The sequence below is a fragment of the Glycine soja genome, chromosome 13 (genome assembly GCF_004193775.1).
Source record: "Glycine soja cultivar W05 chromosome 13, ASM419377v2, whole genome shotgun sequence".
NCBI lineage: Eukaryota > Viridiplantae > Streptophyta > Magnoliopsida > Fabales > Fabaceae > Glycine > Glycine soja.
The window spans coordinates 28650805-28656804 of record NC_041014.1 but is presented as its reverse complement, the minus strand read 5'-3'; positions in this window follow the sequence as shown (position 1 = coordinate 28656804).

The window sequence follows — 6000 nt, the reverse complement described above, 5'->3', positions numbered from 1 at the left end:
TTATGTTTAAATGTATGTCGCCTTTGCCTCGCCGCCAACAGATGGAAAGTACTCATACACTTATGCCTGTAAAGAACATTAACATACATATTTATCATAGAACTAAAAACCTAGACTTGTGAAACAAATTATTGTATAAATTTGGTACAATATAAGGGTCATATATTTGTTGAATTGGCGGGTGTCATGCATGTTGACCTCACTTAGTTGTTAGTACATGAAACACAAGGCATCAACACCCATGCATATCGATTGCATATATAGCAAAATCCAAAAAAAAAAAGGGGGCAAGTAGCAGACTGACACACATGATGAGCTCTTATAGGTAAAGATCCTGTAATAATTTTGTTAAGATTGATCTGTAAGTTTTGAAAGATCAAATACTTCATCAGCTTATTGGAGTTCACATGAGCCACTAACACATGTATCATTTTAATTTTTTAACGTAATGTTAATTATTTTTTTCGTTTATATCCCTGATAATTTTTTTAGTCTAACTAATTAGTACTCTTTAGTACTCTTAGGACATTAGTTAAAGAACTAAAATGAAAAATTATTTAATGTGAAAATCATAAGAGAGCATAAAAAAAGTTATGAGTGACACAATGTTTACTATTACTCACGTGATCTTTAGCAAAAAAAAATTGTCTAACACTTAATAAAAATATTGTTAAAATTTTTTAACAATATTTAAAAAATGTCATCAAATATGAATAAATGTTACTAATATGTTTTGACGATATTTTATTAAATGTTATGTATAATCTATGCGGCTAAAATCTTTAGCAACATGAAGTATATCCAACATTTGATAAAATGTTACGAAAATATATTAATAATATTTATTTATATTTGACGATGTTTTTTAAATGTTATTAAAAAATTTAGGAATAATTTTATTAAGTGTTAGACACAAAAATGTTGTTAAAGTCACATGTGTAATAGTGTTTGTACATCCCAATAAAAATAATTTTTCTTTTAGTTCCTTAACGAATACCCTGAAGACACTGGATAGCATTTGTCTAATTTTTTTAGCATATTGTGATACATTGTTTTCAACAATGAAAAAACTATTTCCCTAAAAAAATGAAGCATTGAAGTGTGTATAGAATGCAAAATGATTATTTAATACAAGGCACAATAAAAATAAAGAGAAATGATTTTACAAAAAAAATTGAAAAATAATAGTAATAAAATTAAGGGTTAATTAAGATTTTAGTAATTCAATTTTTTAATATTATAATTTTTAGTCCCTTAATTTTTTTTATAACTTTTAATTCTTCGCTAATTTTCAGTCAAGATTTTTAGTCCCTTCTAATAGTTTTTGTCCATTTTAAGTCCTCCGTTTATTTTTTATTGATTAAAATTAAGCCTTGTTTTGACAATTTTTAGTCCCTTGTTTATTTATATTTGGAACTAATTTTTAACAACAAAAATAAATAAGGGACTAAAAATAGACAAAAAATTTTAAGAGGATTAAAAATTCTAAATCAAAAAATTAATGGAGGACTAAAAGTTGTCAAAAAAATTGAGGAACTAAAAATTGAAATCTAAAAAAGTTGAGGGATTAAAAACTTAATTAACATTAAGATTAATTTCATAAAATTATTACATTTTTTTATTTTTTTATCTGTGTAATAAAAAATCAAGAACAACTCATTATGAGTACTCTTACACGCCCTCTTTGTTATCTCCTTAGAAAGCATATCAATTCATATAAGTAATGATAAACAATAAGATTGAAGAAAAACTTATAGATTTTAAGCAATAGAATGAAGAATTTATAGGAACAGTTCAACTTGATTTTTACGCAACCTTTGCGCTAAGTGTTATTGCCACGCTTAGCGAGTATGACAATAATCTCGCGCTTAGCGCGTGACTCACGCTAAACGCAACTTCACAATCCAGACTTCTCCATACTTTTTAGCGTTAAACGTGTTTTGCCCACTAAGAGACTGAGTTACGCTAAGCACTTAAGATGCGCTGAATGAGTAGCTTCATATCTTCAATTTTGCTTCTTTGGGCTTTACTTCGCTATTCTGAACTAATTATTCACCAAGCACTATAAATCCACAAACTATGAAAAGAAAGAAATATGAGAGAAAAATTAACAATTCATACATAATTTAGTCTCAAAATATACATATACATAGCAATTGTCAATGACTTGATTTTCCTCCTAATCCCTTAGAAAGTTAAACCAACTTACTTGCTTTAATAGTAAAGATGCATAAATAAGACTAACCGACACCATTCCATCCCTAGGGTTACTTAGAAGTTCCTTATAGTTCATAGTGTAAAAACATTTTCCAATAATTAAAACATCATAACATACATGTATATGGGTGGTCAAACCATAAACATAAAAATAAATCAATAATATTGAAATAACATTAAATGGATAGTGGAGATTATTACATAACAAAGTTGTTGGTATCCAAGCCCCCAAAAATGGGTAAGTTAGCCTCTCATATACATACGAGACCTAAAACAAAAAGAAGAAACAAAGAAAATGGAGAACAGAGAAGAAAAACCCCCAAAGTGGTTTTCAGACTCTAGAAAATGCCCTAAGGTGATCTCTCTTTGTCCAATGGAGCAGTGCCCTTTTAAACCCCTCAAAATATTGCACTGTCATTTTTTCAAAAAGACCTTGCATGCTAAGCCTGGATGTGTACGTTGAGTGCACATGCACAGTTCAATTAGCTTTAGTGGCAGCACGCTAAGCCTGGGTGTGTGCATTGAGCACACGAGCACATTACAGCTGGCTTGAAGAACCACTCGATGCTTGCAAATGTTTTTCCAAGTTGGCTTCTCGCATTGAGCAAGTTGTTTCAGTTCTTCAACATCATCCAGTCCATTATTGTTGTACCAAAGCTCTACAAAATAAAGCTAAAACTATAAAATTCACTAACATTAACTTCCTTAAGCTAAAAATCCAAAAGAACCTAAATTCCTATCTTTTTGGATCAAATGGAGCATTAAAAAGAGAAAAAAAAAAAAGATAATTGCTATGTGATTTAAGCAACAAAAAGAAGTTTGCATAACAATTATTAAACTCCCCCAAATTTAAAGTTTTGTTTATCCTCAAGAAAAAGTAAACTAAACACTAACACTAAACTAAATTAGATTAATAACAACATCAAGGATTAAAACTCAATCACAAAATCTTAGATAAAAGCATGCATGATGACACACCTCATGGGACACCGTTAGACTCCATTGATTATACTTTTGATTGTGTATCTTTAACAGTCGTCATTGTAAAAATTTGTACCCTCAACAGTTTAGGAGACATGAGAGTTACCCTCAAGGTAGTCAAGTTGAATTCGATCTCTAATGATTACATTGTTATTTTTAGGATATTCATTCGTGAGAGTTTTAATTTCAGGATCCTACAGGGACTATTGATACCACTATGAAATAGACAATCATAGAAGGTCAACATTTTAGCCCATATATGATAGACATTCACGTTAGTTCTGTCTTAGTTTTGTGAGAGGTAAGTTTCTTACTCTTGTTAATTTATTACTTGTTGTGTTGTATAGAGCTTATTTTTCTTATGGAACTGAATTATATACTCTATAGGCGGTTGTGTTTTGACCCTTTCCTCATCTCTCCAAATGTTATTTGAATACTGCACTGCACAATGTTATCAAGGTAATGTTTTTGCATTTTAGGTTACCAATAATTTTGGTATTCACAAATTAGCATTGTATACTCATATGTTGTTAATATGTGACACAAGTATTTTCAAAGGAAAACTGACCTCGTGTTAAGAAGCATGTATTTCATGCGTGCAACATGTCATGAAGTGTGATAAATAATGCTCCAACAATATGTTCTAGCAATATATTTCCCATTTGTTTGTTTTGTATGGTCCAAAAACTGTTTGTTTTAGGAATTTCATGTATAGTATTTTTTATTGTATAACAATAAAATTAGTACTGTTGAATTCATCAACATGAAAATAATGGGAGTGAACTATTGTTCGTATCAAATAACATCATTTTGATGAGCAGAACAATGCACATAATATATTGTTCGTACGAAATAATCTCATATTCATATTAAAAATATTATAAAAAACCATTAGGAAACTATTCAAGTGCATAACATGATTTTTTTTATGTTTCCAAACACCTTTTTCAAGATTTTTTAAATCGAGTCAAGATGTGAAACTTATGTCATTAGATTAACTTACATGAAAACTATCGAACTTAACTATTTTTTGAACCATAAATATTAAAAAGAAATACAAAAGTCACCCCACGAATAATTATTCTTACAATTAGTAAATTAGTTGCATCATTATATATTACAAATTATATTAATTAATTATATTATTCAAATAAAATAATTAAATATTATTACCAATTACTTAAAAATTACAAAATAAAAATAATGAAAAAAAATCATTCAGAATTCGGGTTTGGGGTTCCAAATTCAAAATAAGGGTCTGCAAAAAGTAAAACAAAAAGGTGTGAATTCAGGGCACATAAGAAATTTCAATTTATTTGTTTATAAAAATCAAATGCAAGCTCTGATATACAGTGGCGGATCAACTTGACAAAAAATTGTTTAAGGGAACAAATTATAATTATGATTATATCATATAAATTAAATGTAATTGTTTTTATAACATAATTTATTGTAGATGATGTTAGGTATTTAATTGTATTATTCAAATATTAACTATTTTTAATCATTTGCCTTTTATATTATGAAAATATTTGTTTTTCTACTATATTAATGGCACTTATAGTTTTTTTACGATTATTATACCTTTATTTGTTATTGAAAAAAAATTAAATGTAATATAAATCAATTTTTTTACAAAAAAAAAATAAATTTGAATGAGGATATATAAAATAATTAATTTTTTTTTCTACGAATTTTTAAATAAATCTAAGAAAATAATCATTTTTTCCAAATTGATAACACAATTTTGTAGAAATTTTTGTAAAAAACAAAATAGAAAGATCTCAAAATTCATGAAAAAATATCATAAAAAGTCCACAAAGAAATTCAATTCATTGTTTTTCGTTGGCAATAAAATAATATAAAATACATAGTAATAAATAATAATGAATTTAAAACAATATTAAAAAATAGTTTTATATTATAAAAAGACAATTAATCAGTGAAATAGTTAACTTATAAAAAGTGTTGTTAAATCGATTATAATAACTTTCAGAAGAAAAAAATCAATTATAATAACCAATATTATAAAATCAAGAACATAGAATGCAATATTTATACCTTTTCAATAACTTAAAACCATTAATAACTAAAGTACAAATTTGTTTATATATATATATATATATATATATATATATATTAATTTCGAAATCAATTAAATATAAGTAGAAAGAAAAATATACTAGTTCAAAATTTAAAATTAAAAATAATTATACCAAATTTAATAAAACTGTCTCTAAAGTACGTAGTATTTTTCATATTTAATGGAGATTTTATTTTAAGTAACCACATTGTTGATATCAAGTTTTAATATAAAGGACATATTTAAAAAATGTTTATTTTTTAATAAGATTAATAAAATTAATTTATATTTTTCATTGGAATCGAAAATAATACATTGTTGTCATGCATGGAAAATAAGTCGTATTTCTTGTTGTGTCAAGCCTGGGATTAAGCATGTTGACCATGTCTCAATTCATCCCAAGTCTAAAACCATGCAACAATAATGAGATATGTCATCGACCAAGGAAAGTCCATGAAGTGGTTTCTTCCTTGCTATCTACAGTATCGCCTTGGGAACTGGAGGATTCAAACCGTGCTTAGAAAGCTTTGGAGCAGATCAATTTGATGATGACCACTTTGAAGAAAGAAAGAAGATGTCTTTCTTCAACTGGTGGACCTTTACACTCAGCGTTGCATGGCTGCTAGGGACAACAGTGGTTGTTTATGGCTGAGAGATCTGAATTCAAAACGTGAATGGGGGTGTGGATAGTAAATAGCTAGGGATCTACAAAATGTATC